The following is a 21664-nucleotide window of genomic DNA, read 5'->3' as shown; positions in this document are numbered from 1 at the left end:
CTGAATATTTCTAGCTTATATTACTGAATATATTTCACCCACACTCTTAGGCAGACAAATTTTTCCTCATTGCAGTATTAGCAGAATTCCAGAGAGTCTAAATATTTTTGAGCATGCCATAACTGGTGCCCATAATTTATTCATACATAAAGGACTAATTTGGACCGACACAAATGAAGTAATTCTTACTCATAGCCTCTAACTCCAGCTCTCATTCTTATTGAAATCATATTTTCATTTTCTTACATTTTCTGAAATTTAAAGTTTAATCTCTTGCATGTATATTCTGTATGTACCTATCTGTTGATCTATGTATCTACTGAGAGTTCATGAAATACTTAATTGTTCACACTAGGAAACTGATCAATTAAACTTGATCAACCTAAAAATTGTTTTTTTTTTTAAATTTAACACACAATGTAAAGGCCATTTATAGATGTACCTGCAAAATAAAAAGTTTAAGACAGTGCAAATTAGTGTAAATTAGCTTGATCTTTTGATATATCAAGTGATAAAGTCATCATTTATTATCAATAGTACAAAATGATTTTACCACAAAAGTCTTGAGTTTCTCCATGCTGTAAGAAAATCTTTACAAGAATGATCTTCATTTGCAATGCTTTAAGCTATCTTCTCCTCTTAGGGACACATCATAATTGCAGGTGAAAAGGGAAAACAATGTAAAGTAAATTAATTTCCAATATTTCCTAGTTAGAGATTTCTTTATGACAACTGTTCTGCCTAGTGCATTTTTTTATCATATAGTTTTCTGGAATATTTCAGAACTTATAGTAAAATTATAATAATATTGCCTGTCCACATGCTCATTAAACTTAAAGAGTGTTATCAATGTAGAATATGGTTTTGTGTGATATCTGTAGAAATATTGAGAATGAAAGATAAATCAGACAGTTGAAATGTTATGTCCCATTTCCTCTACGTTGTTATGATTAGTTATTAATAATGTTATTTATTTCTGGCTAATAGTTATTACAGCTGTAGGTTTCTTTTTATTTATTTCATTTTTTCAAAAACCATGATCGTTTAACTCTCTTTGTATTTATTAATCTATTTACTCTTTATTTTTTGAGGCAAAATTTCATTATGAATCCTTAGCTAGCCTGGAACTCACTATGTAGACCAGAGTGGCCTGAGACTCAAAGAGATAGGTCTGCCTCTACCTCTTGAGTGCTGGGATTAAATATGTGTACCACCATGCTGGGGTCATTTGTTTTTATTTTTATTTTATTTATCTATTTTTATTCTTCAAGAGACGGTTTCTCTGTGTAGCCACGACTTTCCCAGAATTTCCTCGTATAGACCAGGCTGGCCTTGAATTTAGAGACCCATATGCCTTTGCCTCTCAAGTGCTGAACTTAAAGGTGTATGCCACTATGCCCAGTTCTTTTCATTCTTAATCATGTATATGCAGATGTGTCTGTTAGGATATGTGAATGCAGGTGCTCCTAGAGTCCAGAAGAGGGTGTCAGATTCGGTGACCCAACATGGGTGCCGAGAACTAAAATCACTTGCTTTGCAAGATCTTAACCACCGAGCCATCTCTCTACCCTCCATTTTTGTGATATTGAGGACTGAACCGAGTTAGCGCCTCAAACAGTTGCTCTACCACTGAGCAACAGCCTTATCCCTATGCCCCAAATCTCATATAGGTATGAAAAACTAAAAGATCAAGATCAGAAATAGAAAAAGACACATAATAGTTGCCATATTAAATATGGAAGTAAAAAGATGATTATGACAGAAGAAAAAGAGATTGAAAGGGAAGAGAACTCAGGTTACGTGAAAATAGAGATCATTTAAATGAAGGAAGAGAGCCAGCAAAAGGAAGGCAGGGAGGGCAAAGGAAGGCAGTGGAGAAGGCAAACAAGTAAGATATTGACAGATACATATATAAATGATGAAAACTGTTATTTTGCTTGTTAATTTAAGGATTAACAGAACATCTAAGATTAATAAAAATATGTAATAGTATTTCAAATAAAAGGCTATATAGTAGCTACATACTACAATATATTTGGTTATATGTGGATGAAACAAAATGAAATTCAATAAAGGCTGATATAAAATCTAACAAATTCCCTCCATATCATATATACATGAATAGCACTATTTCAGGATTCTAGTTTAACAATGATTCATAGTAGAATTTACCTTTGGTGAATTATTACACCAGACATTTTCAATGTCTTTTCAATTATGTCTGTCACTAATTCCATCATTTATATGTTTAACTTAAGTATGGCATACATTTCAGAAAACACAACGTCAAAATAAGTGAGTCTTGAATGATAGAAATTCCACACCTATCCATTGAAAAACAAGAGAAAAAATTTGGAGCGATCTGTTGTACAGCACTGTGCTCTATTTTAAGAACACTGAATGATTAAAATGTCACAAATAGACTTTTATTATGCTATGTGTCTTTTTCTTAGTACTAAAATAGACAAATGAGGCATTAGTTTTAGTCAGCTTTGAATGATCTATGTTTTAGAACCCATAGTCTTAAAGGAATTGATAGATTATGGTGAATTTGAGATAAGAGACTGAAAGAAGAATTTTTTTTTGAAATTTTTTTCCAGAAAATTTAAAGGCATAGAATTGCTTCACATAAGATAGGAAAATTGTTTTTATGTTTGTGTGTATATATCCAGATGGGCTTGTGTGCAGGTATGTTTAAATGGCAGGCAGGTGTGAAAGGACGTTCCTTTATTTTAAGAAGAGCTTTAAGTAGTTGTTCCCTCAGGATCATTTTGGAGAAACACCTGGAAAGAATAGGGGTCAGACCAGGTTAATTAATAAAATATATTTTTGCAAATTTTAAGAAAAGAATTGGAGTTATTAAAGGTGCTTTTAATGAAACCAAATTCCTTGTCAAGTTATTATGGAAATTCACCCATCATAGTTACTAAGGGTGTTCATTAACAATACCAATCAAGAGACAAGAGAATTGATATTCAGGTCTGTTCATTAACCCAGATTTTATAATAAAATGTAAACTTAAAAGGTAAGAAAAAAGAAAATAAAAGAAAAGAGAAATTAAGAAAGCTCACATGCCCTGCCTTCTACCTGGAAGGGATAAACAAAGATCACAAAGATCAAAGGGCAATTCTGTCATGTACATCCTTTGGGCCCAATTTTTCACTTTCTCCGGGCTCTTATAATCTATAGTTTGAAAAATTCACACAAAAAATGGTTCTTGGTTATGGATGGCCAATATATGCACAGGGAATGCCAATCAGTGCTCCCATTACTATGATTTCTTTAAAAGATTTCTATTTCATGTATTTGAGTGTTTGCCTGCACAGTGTGCATGTGGTGCCCGAGGACATAAAAAGAGGAGGTCAGATTCCCAGAAACTGGAGTTAAAGATGGTTGTTAGCTGACATGCGGGTGCTAGAAATCAAACCCAGGTCCTTGTCAAGAGCAGCAAGAGCTCTTAATTGCAGAACCATCTCCCCAACACTTATTATTATAACTTTTCAAAAGTATAGTAAATCACATGTTCAGAGAGAAAGACTCATTGGAATAACGTCCAAATAGACACTTCAGTACTGATATTGAAGCAGTAGACAGGAAAGATAAATCAGAAAGAGGAACAATGATATTAGTGATCAAATAAATCTGTAAGACCAGCATAAATAATCGACATTTGCAATGTAGGTACTGGATTTACTTTTCTATGGTCATAACATTGTTGAAGGAAAAGGCAGTGATGCTACTTTGAACATGTCTTAGGTGAAATGCAGATATTAAAGATCATGTATGTTCAGGGAAAACAATGATAGTATACACAACACAGTGAAAGGAAAAATAATCTGTCAAAATATAACAAATGATGAAAGGAGAAAATTAAACCTAGTAGAAACATAAAAGTGAGTGTCATGTGTTAAAATTATTTGGCATGTTAGTAATTATTATAAATACAAACGTTATGTAAAAGTTATGAACAAGGATACATAAATGGGGTATATGTAAGTGTACATATATGCATAAAGAGATATCAATCTTTCTGTTAAACTGTTATACATATATTTATTTCAATTTCTAGCAATATGTTTTCTTATATTTTAGGTGTATCTAGCAGTCTTTCAGTCACCACAAATCTAAAGATTTCTAGATTATTGAAATGTAACAATTATTTAACTTGGATTGTATAAAGTACTTAATACCTTTGTACAACAATAGTGATCAGTAAAGGAGAGATAAACATTTACTAAATTACGGTGAAAAGAAAAAATAGTTTAAAATACAGATTTAGAGTATATTGAGACATAATCAATATAATCAAGGAACTTACTAAGGATTACCTTATAACTAAACATATAAAGATGCACTTTCATAGATAAAATACAAAGATATTCTGAAATACACATCTTCTAACCTCATGGCATATCACTTCTTGTTCACATAACTTTACAAACACATTTCTTTCCTGCTAAGGAGATTAGAAATTTGCAAATTCTATTTCTCTGCTAAAAGTCAACATCTGTTTATATGTATTTTTTCAAGTTTTTGAAAATATCTAATAGTTATTTAAGGTCTTTGTTGGATATAGAAACATCTGTGTTCTATTATAGCTGACTTATTCAATATATTCCCTATATAGCTTTCTTTAAAATTATTTATTACTATTATTTTTATTATTATTTGTGTATGTGCATGATATACAGGTACCTGCAGAAACGAATAGAGAGCATTGAATCTTCTGGAGATGCAAGTGCTTTAAACCACTGAACAGCCTTTACAGCCCCTTATATTTTTCCTTGGATACAGATATGTTTCTGTTCCTTTACATGGCATATGATTTTATAGGATATGAAGTAATAATCATATGCATAGACTATATTCTGTACTCATGAAAAGGCTTTCATTTCAAGCTTTAAACTCTTCTCTCTGTGGCCAACAGAATAGTAAAGCTTTATTCAGTTATTTCTAATTACAGCTGCTGAGATGCTAGAGAATTGTTTGAGACCATGGTCATGGTTTAGAGACGAGCCAAGAATTTGTGTAATCTCTGTACACAGATAATGGATTTTGTCTTCTCTGCTATCTGGTGCTTTAATTTCCTATGTACTAGGGATATGCTGAATTCATGGGAAAGTAGTGATATGTGCATACCACACTGTAGCCTCCAGCTATTTCACTGCCTGTCACCACACTGGTGGTTTTAGCATTGTTTATTTAGTGTCTTGTTTTTGTAATATAGAGTTAGGCTTTTGTGATTGCAATTATGGAGAACATGTATACATCTATAAACTTTCTTCTTGCCTATATCCTGAATAATGTAGTATAACACCTATGTACATGACACAATATAATATGTATTATGATTTATTTAATGATTTAAAACATATGAGAGATTTCTAGCACGACATTTAGGGTGTTTGGCTATCCTATCTATCCTATCACCAGAGTAGGTCAGTTCAGGCTTTCTCAACCATTGGAGCAGTCTATTGTGGACGTATTTTTGTGGATTTCTGTGGACCTCCATAGCACTTCGCTTCTTCCTATTCTCATGTGGTCTTCATTTATCATGGTCTCTTATTTCTTGTTCTCCCTCTCTGTTCTTGATCCAGCCAGGATCTCCCGCTCCCCTAAGCTCTCTTTCCCTCGAACCTTGACTGAGAGAACCGGATGCAGAGATCCACATCCAGGCCCCAGGTAGAGCTCCAGGATTCCAATTGGCAAGAGAGAGGAGGGTTTGTATGAGCAAGATTTATTGAGAACAGGATTGGAAAAAGCACAGAGACAAATAGCCAAATGAGTGGAAACACATGAACTATGAACCAATGGCTGGGGGGTCCCCAACTGGATCAGGCCCTCTGAATGGATGAGACAGTTGATTGGCTTGAACTGTTTGGGAGGCATCCCAGGCAGTGGGACCAGGACCTGTTCTCAGTGCATGAGCTGGCTGTTTGGAACCTGGGGCTTATGCAGGGACACTTTGCTCAGCCTGGGAGGAGGGGACTGGACCTACCTGGACTGAATCTACCTGGTTGAACTCAATCCCCAAGGGAGTCTTTGCCCTGGAGGAGATGGGAATGGAGGGTGGGCTGGGGGAAAGGCGGGGGGAGGGGGGTAGAGGACAGGGGAATCTGTGGCTGATATGTAGAATTGAATTGAATTATAAAATAAAAAAAAATTATTAAAAAAATATGAAAGAATATACCTGGACTATATGCAAATACTGTACATAAGAACTTAGTTATATATGGATTTTAGTATTTGCCAGAGGTGCTGAAGCCCATAGACTATGGATATCAACAAAAGATTGTATTCTAATTTATTTTTCCATTAATCTATCAATGGATGACTACATTGTTTATGTATTTTAACTATTGTCACCAATTTTATAGCAAACCTGGAAATGAAGTTATCACTTAGACATCTAGACTTCATTTCTTTTTGCTATACTCCGGAAGCTTAATAGCTAGACCACATGGTAATTCTATTTCCCGAAATTATTATTACCAATATTTTTCATATTTTGTCCATATTATATTATGGTTACTTAAGAATGGGTTAGTCTGATGATGTTTCTGTCTGAATACATTCAGGACAATCACTTCTATTTGTGTTCCATTTTCTTTTTTCTCATATTATACTACATAGATTACACTACCTGCAAAGTATATTTAACATGGTTAGTGTAAAGATTTTTATATATCTGTGGTTGATTTAGATTACATCAATGTAGCTAAGTTTAACTGTATTTCTCAGAATCCTCCTTATCAATTCCTTATTAAAGACATTTTACATGGGGAAAAATGCAAAAGTGAAATAACACACTTTCTATATCCAGAACTCCTATGCCAGACTGCTGGCCCTCCTGTAGCACCTTATCCAAGTCTTTGGTCATCTGTTAGTTCACTTCGTTAGGTGAAAAGCATTAGAGCTCACTGCTCTTTCAGCTCCATTGTGTCTCCTACTTTAGTGTTTCCAACTTATACAGCAGTGCCTACTTAAATTAGGGGCGGGATATGGTACAACTTTGTTCTGCTTGTCTTGGAAGAATCCACTTTGTCCTTGTGTTCTTTATCTCATATCTGCATTTTTATACATTTTCTACATTGGGATCCATATCAGATGCAGGAATAACAGGTGTACATTATTTAAGCCATATGCTTCAAAATCGTTAAAACCAATTCCCATACTGATATTATTCCTAGGAATTCTACTTTTCTCTGATTCTCTGCATGAACTCTGACAGATAAATTCTTGTTACATTTTACTTCTTTTCTATAAGACAGTTTCCTGTATTTTAGGGTGGTTTTGAATTTGCTAGTTAGGTCATCTTCAGTTCTTTAAAAAATGTTTAGATCTATTTATTTTACGTGTGATGTTTTCCCTGCACGTGGATGTGTGGTTGAAGTCAGAAGAGGGCATCAAATCCCCTGGAACAAGACTTAAGAGATATATGTGAACCCCTCTGTGGTTGCTTGAAATCAAACCCTGATCCTCTGCAAGAACAAGTGCTCCTAGCATCTTTTATCTCCTGTGATTGTAACTATGTGCCATGATACTCGTCCCTGACTACTGAATTTCTTGGACAAGCTCCTAGAATATGTAATTATGAACATATGTTTTATTCATTACTGTAATACATTAATAGTAAAAACAAATCATTTGCTTTTTGTCCAACATTTGGATTTATAAGCTACGGATTATAAGATTATAAGATGTACTGATAATTTATATTTTAACTTGGCAATATCCCCCATTGAGACAAACACATGTGAAAACATAGAAATTATTCACTGAATATCTGTTGATTAAATAAATTGATTAATCTGCCTGTTTAAGTGAAAACATTTCTCTTTTGGGAACAAATGAAAATATGAGATGAATTGAAATAATTTGTTGACACTTCTAAAGAAAATAGAATGAGTTTCATTTTAATTTTCTTTTGAAATAAACAAACAAAAACGTTAAATATAAAAACTACCAACAGTGAGGAAAGAAATCAATTTAAATTTATACTAAACACAAATCTCAATGTATAATATCAAGATAATAAAACTACAACTTTGTTTTATAATTCTACTTTGTTCACTTTACAAATATGAGAGGTGGAAGAAAGTATTTTTTTTTAATATTTTACTTTTATACTTATTTTACTTATATATTATTATATTTATTTCATTTTTGCATGACAGAAAAGACTGTTTACCACATACAATATGTTTTTTTTCTTTTAAAGTAAAGGTTCATTTTGGAATGAATAAATCTAGCTAATCAATATATTATGTTATCTAATGACACGTGGATGAATGAATAAATAAGAATATACATGGATAACTAAACATCATTAATCAGAAAGAAAGGACTCATTTGATTTGTGATATTTTATAGGGTATTATGTTATGTAAAATAACATAGTAAGAGAAAGACAATTACCACATGATTTCACTGACAAATGGAATCTAATAAAATTGATCCTATAGAGGTATGTATAGAGTAGGGGTTACCAGAGTGAGGAGGGGTAAGGGGAAGTTGATAGATGCTGATCAAATGGTTAACATTTTATAAGTGTAGATGTAATTCTAAACGGTCTTATTAAATAAGAAACACAGAGCCAAATAAAAAGTTAAAAGCCCAGAGATCGAGCAGTAGCCAAGAGCTAAGGCCACCTTATCTTACTACTCACTGCTGTCCTTCCCCTGAGAGAGAGACCTTCTTCCTCTGTCCTGTCTTTTTATTGCCTTTCTCTTTTGCCTGCTCATTGGCTGTAAACCAAACCACATGACATTCTCGTCACTGCCTGTCTGTACAGACCTCCAGGCCTCTATGGTTTGTACTGAGATTAAAGGCATGTGTCACTATTCTGACTGTGTCCTTGAACACACAGAGATTCTGGCTGCCATGTGATTGGATTAAGGGCATGTGCCACCACCACTGGACTTCTGCTAAATGGCTTGCTCTTAGCTCTGATCCCCAGGCAACTTTATTAACATACAAATAAAAATCACATTTCAACACAAATAAAATATCACTATATTTCCCTCTTCTAATAAAAAGGAAAAAAGTTATAACTAAGAAAAACTATATACAATAAGTACAATAACTATATACAATATGTACAAGCAATAATTACTTAAACAATGTCTAGTCCATTTGCATTTGACAAACTCAGAGAAAATATCCCATTATCTATCCTATTTTGGTAAGTCCAAAAATGTACCTGATTCACTTTCTATCCTAACTTATATTACTAACAGAACTATCTTATAATGTCTTTCAAATTTATACACTTAAACCTCTTTAGTGAGTTTCTTTTCTGAAATTCTCTACAAAGAAAACTATCTAATCTTTAACTATAACTAAACTATCTAATCTTCAACTTCCTCAGAGACCCAAGAAGGAAATAATATTACCTAAAAAATAAAAACAGGAAGTGCATGAAAGCAACTTCCAAAAAAGTTGTGAATTGACAGAAATAGCCAGCTGCCTGGACAGTCACCTGAGGTTTCTCCTTAGCATTGGGGCATCAACTTCAGCCTATAGGCTTAGCATATCTGACAGACTCATTTGTGAAGTAGGTTATACACAAGGCCAACAGTTCGACCACATATTTGGTGAGAGTAGTCAATGTACTGAAAAAACCTGAATTCCACTAGTGTCATGTCATGATTCAGGATTTTAAATTCTAGAAATTGTTGATTTTTTTTTTAATTCAGTTGTCCATTCTTCTTGGCTGTGTGTTTGTGGCTTCATCTCAGCGTCCTGTTCTCCACATCCCTCTATTAAATGCCAGTCTACCACTGAGAGGTTAGACTCTGACAGCTTAGTTACTCTTTCAAGAATAACTGTTTCAGCTGCTGTTCCACTCCACCTCAGAATCCATTGGTCCACTGCCATTTCAGCTGACTTCAAAGAAAGTAGCACTGTACCTTTTCCGGTTTGTAAAGGCCACTTCAGGGATGGTGCCATATTGTCCTGGCCTCAGAAGATGCCTTTTGTTAATGCCACAATCACACTTGTCTTGGCAAGAATCGGTAGTTCTTTGCTTCATGTCCTGTCTGTCCATTTTGTCCTGTTTGTCAGCAGTCGATTTGAGAATACTTTGTTGTCCAGTGGCTAAATTTTGCCACAATGAAAGTTAGCTCCATATGCAGTTTCTTCAATGCCCATATTCTCTCTGAAGTAGATTGGTGCTGCCAGGAGCCAACATGTCTCATAGCATAAAAAAAGAAAAAAAAATTATAAGTTATTAAAACATTTTAAATGCCATATTCTGTAGATCTCTGAAGGGTTTGAAGATGACCTGTCTAAAATATATCTGCTCAATCTTGAAAACATACCTAATATGACTACAAGTTCCATTGTAATGTCTAACTACTAACTTCCATTTCCTTATACCCTAATAGTTGGTAATAATAACATTCAAGGATCAGCAAATTGCATTACATTGTTAAATGAATGGTATAAGTACAATATCTTGAACAAGATTAGAAATATAAGTATAGCATTTTCTAACAATAGCAATCTCAATATATATAATTTGTAAACAATATATAAAAATCCAATCCAATGTAAAATATTTAAAACTAGTAATTGTCTTTTAAAAGTAGATTCAATAATCTATGTTTTAATCTTTATTGTATCTGTATCATTTCTTTATTTTTCTGGGTAGATTCAATAATCTACCCTCTATTCTATCATTTCTATATATCATTTTTTAAACAAGAACCTTAAATCTACTCTTCTTTGCTCAGCCCTTTTCCCTTAACAAGAACTTGTAATCAACCCTCCTAAATAATGAAAAATATTCCAGACCCAAAACCCATTAAAAGACAAAAAAAAAAAAAACCCACCCCACACCACCTCTTTGGGAATTTTATTCTTAAATGTGGGTATTTTATTCTTAAAATGTCTTCCTGCTGGATGTGGGTGAAGGTATGTTTATTCTGAAAGGAAAAATTTTGGGTTACTTGTCAAATTCTAGGAAAGGTAGCTATACCCTTTCTTGTCCAGTCTCAGCATAATGCCAAAGTTCAGGGTTTATCTCAAGTCCTTATTCAAGTAGTCTTTGAAACTGGATCATCTCAGCTAGCCATCTCAAAATGCTCTGGGCAGTTTGTAGTCCAAAGCTGATCTATAGATGATGTTTGTCAGCTTAGTGGTATTATTATTGTCCATGTAGAATTGTTGTTGTGGGGCCCCATCTTGTTCCTGGAAACTTCAAATTTGATGTTAGGCCTGGCTGTGATTTCCTGGAGAAAACTGATAGAGACTCAAACACAAAGACACGTATAGGCAGCTAATTGAAGTGTTTTTTCTAGAATTAGTTAGTACTCTATATGACCATTAATATCTTAACAAAGTTTAAATATAAATATAAATTTATATAAGTTTAAATTAAATATAAATTTTGTTTTAAAATTCATACTTTAAGAAAAGTTTAAAGAATCAGATAAGAGTCAAAGAATTGAGATGAGTAGTAACAGAATAGTCCCTTAATTTTTTTTTTGTTTTTGTTTTTTGTTTTTTCTCCTGTCCCATGTCAGAAAATGGCTCTTTCTTCTGGAATGATATAGGGAGTTTGCATTTTCCTTTTAACAACATGCTTGAGTTTAAAGAAGAAGAGAGCCATTCTCCAACTTCAAAGCCAGCTTTAAGTTTTAATTGAACTGGGACTACAAGAAGACCAATAGTGTTAAATGTCTTTAGAGAAGAGCAAAAACAAACATTTAGGAAGACTTATGAAATTTTATAGAAAATATACCAATAGGCCATTTTACTCGTTTTGTTGGGACATTTTTAGATGATTTTTCCTTTTTATTCAGTTGTCTCATTTATCCAGTGCTCTTCAGATTCCTTAGCCTTCATTCTCCTAAAAGACAAAACCAAAAACCTTTGCCCAAGACTAACTTTGGGGAGGTGACCTTTTGGTAAGTTATATTATGATTAATTGAAAAGGCATGTGTTAATGGTATATTAGTTTGAATTGGATGGTCATGCTGGTTGATGAACTATCACCTCTTCTAATTAAGAGGTCTCTCTTATTCTAATCGAACCTTTATCAATTTTGATGGTATCCACAGCTTATCTTCTCTTGTAAAAAGAAAAGCAAAACATCGTCCCCAACATAATGCATATCCTGGTTTCCATTCTGAGGTTAGCACATCCTTGAAGTATATAGGCTGATTTAATTCTGTAGTCTTTTCTATTATCCATTGTCTCTCTGCAGCTGTTCTTCCTTTCTCATTGGCATTGAGAAAATTCAAAGTTAATAGAGCATTATGCAGTCTATTTCTGGGGGTTTTTGTTACCCCTTTCTGATTATTTAGCATATACTTTAGAGTTCTGTTTGATTTTTCTATAACTGCTTGACCTGTAGGATTATGTGGTATACCTGTAATATGGTTTATGTTATAATAAGCAAAAAACCTTTTCATTTTAACAGAGACATATGATGGAGCATTGTCAGTTTTAATTTGTGCAGGTATACCCATGATGGCCATAACTTGTAGCAAATGAGTGATTACAGAATCAGCTTTTTCAGAACTCAAAGCAGTTGCCCATTGAAATCCTGAATAAGTATTGATGGTGCGGTGTACATATTTCAATTTTCCAAATTCTGCAAAGTGAAACACGTCCATCTGCCAGATTTCATTCCTCTGAGTACCCTTTGGGTTACATCCTGCTGGTAATGGCATCTGAATGTAAATGGAACAAGTAGGTCATTTCCTTACTATTTCCTCGGCTTGTTGCCAGGTTATGGAAAAATCCTTTTTTACACCTTTACTATTGACATGATGTTTCGATGAAATTCTGAGGCCTCCAGCACATTTCCTATCAATAATTTATCAATCTCATCATATTCTTGTGCTAGAGGGGCTGGCAGACCTGTATGGGATCAGATGTGAGTTATATATTAAGGATGACTCCTATTCCTAATTGTGTCTTGTAACTGAATAAATAGTGAAGTTAATTCTGACTCATCAGGGATAAATTCTGCAGTCTTAATATGTAATACCACTATTTCAGCATGCTGAGAGTCAGTTACTATGTTGAAAGGTTCTGAAAAAATTCATTATCACCAACAGAGTAGCATAAAATTCTGAGTTTTGAACTGAATTATATGGAATTTGAACCACTTTACTGTGGTGGTATTGTGTTCCCCAAAATATTGTGTACTCTAATAAATTTATCTGGGGTCAGAGAACAGACAGCCACTAGATACAAAGGCTAGAAAATGGTGGCACTCACACCTTTAATCCTAGCATTCCAGAGATAGAAATCCCTCTGGATCTCTGTGAGTTCAAGGCCACATTGGAAATAGCCAAGCATGGTGACACATGCCTTTAATCCCAGAAAGCCAGCCTTTAATCCCAGGGAGTGGTGGTAGAAAGCAAAAAGATATATAAGGCGTGAGGACCAGAAACTAGAGGCATTTGGCTAGTTAACCATGTGGCTGATTAAGCATTCAAGCTTTTAAGCAGCACAGTTCAGCTGAGAGCTGTTGGGATGAGGACACAGAAGCTTCCAGTCTGAGGAAACAGGACCAGCTGAGGAATTGGCAAGGTGAGATAGCTGTGGCTTGTTCTGTCTCTCTGATATACCAACATTGACCCCATAACTGGCCTCGGGTTTGATTTTATTAATAAGTACTTTTAAGATTCCTGCTACACTTTACTTAAATTTTCTGATTTGTAACCTGCCTTTCCTTGTTTGTTTGCATCTGTATAAAATGTACAAGCTCCAGATATGGGTGTTTCCCATATAATTTGAGGCAAAATCCAATCAGCTCTCTTTATAAAATCAATTCTATCGCTTTTGAGATGTTTGCTGTTAATTTCTCCCAAAAAAATTATTGCAAGCTCTTTGCCACGGTTCAGTTTCTGCCTATAATTTTTCAATGTCCTCCTTAATTAAAGGTACAACAATTTCTGCTGCTGTATTCCTGTTAATTGACAAAGTCTCAATTTTCCTTTCAAAACAAAGTCAGAGATTTTTTTCCACTTAAGTTATTAATTTTTTACTCTGTTTATTTGGTAAAATATCCATTCTAATATAATATCTTCCCTCTGCATTAATATTCCTGTAGGAGAATGCCTAGAGGGTAAAATAAACAAAATGTAATCCAGCTTTAGATCGTTACAATCCATGTGTCCTTCCTGTACTTTCTTTTCTACCAAGGCCAATTCTTTCTCAGCTTCAGGTGATAATTCTCTTGGACTATTTAAGTCCTTGTCACCTTCTAAGGTTTTGAACAAATTGTTCAGTTCATCATTTTTTTAACCCAACAATAGTTCATAGATGAGAAATTTCTCCAAATAATCTTTGAAAGTCATTAAGAGTCCGTAATCGATCTCTCCTATTTTTCACATTTTGGGGTCTAATTTTTTTGTAGACCTATTTTATATCCTAAATAATTAATAAAATCTCCTCTTTGTACCTTTTCAGGAACAATTTGTAATCCCCAACAAGGCAAAATTTTCTTTACTTCTTCAAACATTCTTTCTAAAGTATCTGCATTTGAGTCAGCAAGTAAAATATCATCCATATAATGATAAATTTTGGATTTAGGAAATTTTTTACCTATCACTTCCAATGCCTGTTGTACAAAATATTGGCACAGAGTTGGGCTATTCAACATTCCCTGTGGGAGGACCCTCCATTGATATCTCTTAACCAGTTGAGAATTATTGTAAATAGGCACTGTGAAGGCAAATCTTTCTTTTTTTTTTTTTTTTTTGCTTTTTTTTTTTTGCTTGTAAGGGTATTGAAAAGAAATAGTCTTTTAAATCGATAACTGTAAGAGGTCATTCTTTAGGTAACAGAGTAGGCAAACAAATTCTGGATTATAGAGAGCCCATTGGCTGAATTATTTTGTTAATTGCTCTAAGGTCTGTTACCTTGTCCATTTACCAGATTTCTTTTTAATAACAAATACAGGAGAATTCCAAGGGCTGGTTGATTCTTCAATATGCTGAGCATTTAACTGCTCTTGTACCAGCTCTTCTAAAGCCTGGGGTTTCTCTGTTGTTAAAGGCCATTGCTGGACCCACGCAGGCTTGTCTGTTAACCATTTTAAAGGTAGAGCTGTTGGTGTCTTTGGAAGATCATCAGTTGTTGTGCCCTGTTCTTGTACAATGTGGATGGCTGGTGACCACTCATTTGAATAATATCTTCTAATATTTCTCTCAGAAACATGTGCTAGTTTGTGATTTGTTTCACACATTCACTATTTGTTGGAGGGATATTAATCTGGGTATTCCATTGTTGTAACAGGTCTCAAACCCACAGGTTCATAGCTATGTTAGCCACATATGGTTTTAATTTTCCTCTCTGTCCTTCTGTACCTATACATTTGAGCCTTCTTGCACTCTGTTTCACTTGAGATAATGTTCCAATTCCTAACAGCTGAACGTTTACCTCCTGAAGAAGCCATGTTGGATGCCAAAATTCTGGTGCAATTATGGTAACTTCAACACCTGTGTCTACCAGACCAGACAACAAAACAGCATTTATTCTTATTGTTAATTTTGGTCTTTGTTCATTTATAGAAGTTTGCCAATAATTTTTCTTTATGGTTTCTCCCAAATTTTCTGTTCTCTCTGTCTCAGCTGTTCCATCACCCCAAGCAGCCTGGTTTATTCCAATAGGCATTTGGTTATTTAATTGCTCTGAGTAGGGGTTTCCTCTACAACTGCAGGAAAGGTTTGAATTGGATTTGCTGTGGGGGCCTGCCTGAGGCCCCTCTGGGAGTTTCACTGAGGCAAAGGTTTGCCTTGTCTGTCCCTTGTTTATCTACATTCATTGGTCCAATATTTACCCTTACCACACCTTCTGCATACTCCAGAAGGAAGGGGCAGTCTGTTTCCAAAGTTCCTTGAAGAAACATTTTTTCTAGGAATGCCCTGTTTACAGTCCCTCTTTAAATGACCTTGCTTTCCACATCCAAAACATCTGACATTCCTCAAAACTCTTGAAATTGCTTCTCCTATCCACATATCATCATGGACATGAGACTCAACATTAATGGTGTCTCTATTCCAATCTTCCAAGGGTGCAGATCTTGCCTTTAATGGCCTAATTATTCTCTTGCATGCTGCATTCGCATTCTCAAAAGCCAAAGATTCTATTATTATCTGGCTAGCTTCTGAATTCGAGACCATTCTGTTTACTGCTGAAGTCAGTCTTTATGAGAAATCCATGAAGGATTCTTTTGGTCCCTGTATAACTTTTGTGAATGACTCAGTTTCCTTTCCTACTTCCTCAATTTTGTCCCATGCATTCATGGCTGCCATGTGGCATAGAATTAAATGTTTGGTTATCATATAAACATTGTCTTTGGATTTCAGAGTATTGGCCTTCTCCAAGATGCTGATCCTGGGAGATTTTTACACCTCTAGCTTTCCATTGACTTTCTATGGTCTTAGCCTCATCTCTGTACCACATGCGCCACTGCAGCTGTGCTCTGGATTCTAGGACAGCGGTTACTAATTCTTTCCAGTCCTGAGGAATAATCCTATTATTGCAAGTTGACACAGGAGTTTAACTTTCACTTTACAAATGGGAAATGCATGCCATAAGATACTATCACCCTCTTAAACCTTCTTCAATCTAACATTTCAATGGGAGTCAATTATTTTATGCATTCACTTGACTAGGTAGCTGCTGTATGGTTACTGGATAAATGAAGTTTGATTGTTTGAAAACAGGTTTTCTTTCTGTAACCTTATAATCCAATCCTGAAATAATTTCTGGATTATAATCCAATCCTTAAATTCTTCTGTCTGAGTCTGAATTTCTCTATAATTCATTTTAACAGATTTTTCTAATGCTTTTATCCTGGCGCTTAAATTGACTATCATTTTAAATTGTAAAATAAGGATAAGTAAAGTAATAATATGCATAATTGGTATAATGTACATCCCATCAACTTTAATCTTCTCATATAATTGTTCCATTTTCAGATTGCCTAAAGTTTTATCAAATAAAGACCAGTTTTTCTCTATTGTACAGATAATACCCCATTTTTTTTAATGTAGAAAAAAAATTCCCTTTTAAGTAGTTTTTACCTTTAAAATATCTGATATCTTAATTGACTTACCAAGTCTATGTAGAACAGTAGAAATCCAAGGGGAATTTCAAAACAGCTACCTAGCTTCTGAGTTGAGAGAGAAAGAAAGAAAGAAAGAAAGAAAGAAAGAAAGAAAGAAAGAAAGAAAGAAAGAAAGAAAGAAAGAAAGAAAGGAAGAAAGAAAGGAAAGAAAGAAAGTAGCCTCATGTTCTGGTTAAAAGCTGAAATCCATCCATGTTCTCCTGCTTGAGCTGATTCGAGCCTGAGCTCTAGCTTCCTTAAGCTTTGACCACATGAGTTGGTTATTTGGCCTCAAGCAGCCTCAGTTGCAGCTACAACTCTGACCATGTGCAGTCGAACCAGAAGCTCTGGCCAGGCCTAGGGCCTGTAAACTCTGGCCGAGTCGGGGCCCGAGCTGGGCCAAGCCGGATCAAGCTGGGCCTGTAACCACCAATGGTTTTTAATGAATTCTTGCCACGTGGGTGCCAAATGTAGATGTAATTCTAAATGGTCTTATTAATTAAAAAACACAGCCAAATAAAGAGTTAAAAGCCCAGAGAGTAGTAGCCAAGAGCTAAGACCACCTTATCTTACCACTCACTGCTGTCCTTCCCCTGAGAGAGAGACCTTCTTCCTCTGTCCTGTTTTTTTATTGCCTTTCTCTTTTGCCTGCTCATTGGCTATAAACCAAACCACATGACATTCTCATCACTGCCTGTCTGTACAGACCTCCAGGCCTCTATGGTTTGTACTGAGATTAAAGGCATGTGTCACTATTCTGACTGTGTCCTTGAACACACAGAGATTCTGGCTGCCATGTGATTGTATTAAGGGCATGTGCCACCACCACTGGACTTCTGCTAAATGGCTTGCTCTTAGCTCTGATCCCCAGGCAACTTTATTAACATACAAATAAAATCACATTTCAGCACAAATAAAATATCACCATACATAAGGAATAATTTCAAGAGATCTATGTAATACAACATAGAAATTATAATTACATTGACATTTTCATATGTTGAATCATCACTGCACCTCTGGGATGAAGCCTACTTGGTCATGGGGGAAGACTTTTTTGATATGTTTTTGGATTCGGTTTGCTGGTATTTTACTGAGTATTTTTGCATCAAAGTTTATGAAGGAGACTGGTCTGTAATTCTCTTTCTTTGTTGCATCTTTGTGTGGTTTGGGTTTCAGAGTAACTGTTGCTTCATAAAAATAATTTAGCAGGGTTTCTTCTGTTTCTACTGTGTGGAAAAATTTGAGGAGTATTGGTATTATCTCTTCTTTGAAATTCTGGTAGAATTCTACACTGAAACCATCTGGCCCTAGGCTTTTTTTGGTTGGGAGACTTTTAATGATTGCTTCTATTTCCTTAGGTGTTATAGGTCTATTTGTATTGTTTATCTGGCCTTGATTTAATTTTGGTATGTGGTATCTAGCCAGAAAATTGTCCATTTCTTTTACATTTTCCAATTTTGTGGAGTACAGGTTTTTGAAGTATGACCTGATGATTCTCTGGATTTCCTCAGTGACTATTGTTATGTTCCCCTTTTAATTTCTGATTTTCTTAATTTGTATATTCTCTCTGTGTCTTTTGGTTAGTTCGGATAAGGGTTTCTCTATCTTGTTGTTTTTCTCAAAGAACCAACATCTTATTTCATTGATTCTTTGTATTGTTCTCTTTGTTTCTATTTCATTGATTTCAGCCTTTAGTTTGATTATTTCCTGGTGTCTATTCCTCCTGTGTGACTTTGCTTCTTTTTGGTCTAGAGCTTTTAGGTATGCTATTAAGTCACTAGTGTGAGATTTCTCCAAACTTTTTATGTAGTTGCTTAGTGCTATTAACTTTCCTCTTAGCACTGGTTTCACGGTTTCCCAACAGTTTCAGTATGTTGTGCATTCATTTTTCATTGAAATCTAGGAAATTGTTAATTTCTTTCTTGAGCCAGTGGTGATTCAGTTGAGCATTGTTCAGTTTTCATGAGTTTGTAGGCTTTCTGTAGTTTGTGTTGTTGTTGAATTCTCACTTTAACCCATGGTAATCTGATAAGATACAGTGGGTTATTCCAATTTTTTTGTATCTGTTGAGATTTGACTACCTTAATTGTCATCACAGAGCCTTATGCAGAGATCCACAGCCAAGCACTGGGACAAGCTCTGGGAGTAGTCCTGAAGAAAGAGAGGAGAGCCTTAATGAGCCAGGTGAGTCAAGGTCATGATTGAGGAACCCACAGAGACAGCTGAACTGAGCTTGTGGGAGCTCATGGACTCTGGACCAAGAGTTAGGGAGCCTGCATGGGTTTTATCTAGACCCTCTGCATGTGTGTGTGTGAGACAGTTGTGCACTTTTGTATGTTTGTAAGGCTCCTAGTAGTGAGATCAGTATCTGTCTCTGGCTTTTAGTTGACTTTTGGGAACCTGTTCCCCATGATGGATTACTGTGCCCAGCCTTCATAGATGGGGGGAAACTCGGGCCTACTTCATCTTGATGTGTCATCCTATGTTCAAGCCCATGGAAGGACTACCCCTTTCTGAATGGAGATGAAGGAGGACTGGAGGGATGGAGAGGGGAGTGAGTAGATGGGAGGCAGGGAGAGGGAATGGGAGGAGAGGAGGGAAGGGAAACTGTGGTCAGTATGTAAAATATAATAAAAATGCTAACAAAAAAGAAATTATAAATAATAATATATTTTCAAAATACTGAGAATGTGAAAATGTGTTCATAAGAATAAAGTCTTGAGCATTGATATCATATTTTCTTTAAATTTACCTTTTTGTCTCAGATTTTTTCTGTTACTTTACTGTTATAATAAAATAAAATAGCTATGACACTACCTGGGGACAAAATTCAAGAACTAAAGGGGAAAAACCAAAGCACTATGGCTAATAATATTCAGTAATCATTTTTAGGCATTCAAAAAGTAAGTAAATTCAGATATTTGGTTTCCTTGAGAAGAAAACTCTAAGGATGAGTGTAGACCTCAAAATATTAACTGCAAGCTAACTTTAGTACACCTGTGGAAGAAAGGGGAAAAGTAGGATCAGACTGAGAAGCCAAAATGCATAGCAGCCCTCTCAGTGAGTGCCAGCTGGCTCCTGTGGGAAACTCTTGACTGATATGACTTGTTAGTGTGTTTTTGTACTGGGCACTTTGAGCAATAGTTGTATTCAACTGTCATTGTGTGCTCTGGATGAAATGAGTTGTGGTGGGGACAAATCTTCCACCGGTAGATCACTCCTGAGTTTATTATAGTGTTTGGTAAAGGTGTTGAAAGAAAAATCAAGGTGAACTTGAAACCTGTTGTCCAAGAAATATGATCTGTGAATAACAAAAGTGATTTTTCTTCAGGGAAAGAAAAACTAATTGAATTATTATATTAATTGTAATACCTTTCAAGTATTCAAGTGATGAATGACCTTTGACATCACTGAGACATGAGTTACAGCTATTTCCTATGCATAGTGGTGTCGTTTAGAAATGCAATAGCAACCAGTTTCATCAATGGGGCAAATTGATCTAATTTCACTAAAGTAATATTTTTATTCTAGAGATTCTTTCCTTCCTTTCTTCTTTCCTTCCTTCCTTCCTTCCTTCCTTTCTCCCTTCCTTCCTTCAATTGTGGGATATTTCATCACACTGTGAAACTCTGAGACTGTGTTAATAAAATTAACCTGGGATCAGGTGGCAGAGCCAGCCACTAGTTGACAAGAATTATTCATAGAGAGTACAGAAGTGTAGCTGGAGAGCTTCTCTCCAGGTCCTGCCAAGCCCCCACAGTCCTGTAGTCCATTTATAAAATAAACATACAGATGCTTATATTATTTAAATTGTTTGGCCTAATGGCTCAGGCTTTTAGTTAGCTGTTTTTTATCAGCTAACTAAAAATTAACTAACTGAAATTAACCCATTTTTATAAATCTATATTTTGTTATATGGCTTGTGGCTTACCAGTATCTTAAATGTTGGTACTCATGGTAGTGGCTGGCAGCATCTCCTGATTCAGCCTTTTTGTTTTCAGAATTTTTTTTCTGTTTATCCTGTCTATACTTTCTGCCTGGCTGCTGGCCAATCAGCATTTTGTTTATTAACCAATCAGAGCAACACATTCACAGCATAGAGAACATCCCACAGCACAAAAGATTCAGGGAGATGGATAGAAAGACACACAGGAAGTATTAGGGAGGGACTTAAAGATTTGTGACTTTGTTGGTCTGGGGCACATGGAGAGATACACTTGCTGGGTCTGTGGTAAAATAGTGAAGGTGAGCTGGTTTCTACTCTGCTGCCTTTTTGATCTATCAGGTTTTGATCCCAATATCTGACTCCTGAGTCTTTATGGTAATAGAACAACTTAGGTAAAAACAACATTTGGCATCCATGAGATCATGATAGCCCATGGCAGTTTCTGCTGCTGCTACTCCACAAGTACACATGGGAAATTTCTTTCCTACACACTTCTGCAGCCAGCACAGTTGCAGCAGCCAGAGGCCACTGCATATCCTGGCTCTGTGTGCTACTGCCAGCCACTGCCAGGCCCTGCCTGGGTATGTGCACCACACCATAGATACATACTCAGGATTTCAGTGGGTAACTGCTTTAAGTTC

The sequence above is a fragment of the Peromyscus maniculatus genome, chromosome X, assembly GCF_049852395.1.
Source record: "Peromyscus maniculatus bairdii isolate BWxNUB_F1_BW_parent chromosome X, HU_Pman_BW_mat_3.1, whole genome shotgun sequence".
Classification (NCBI taxonomy): domain Eukaryota; kingdom Metazoa; phylum Chordata; class Mammalia; order Rodentia; family Cricetidae; genus Peromyscus; species Peromyscus maniculatus.
This window is presented reverse-complemented; position numbering follows the sequence as displayed.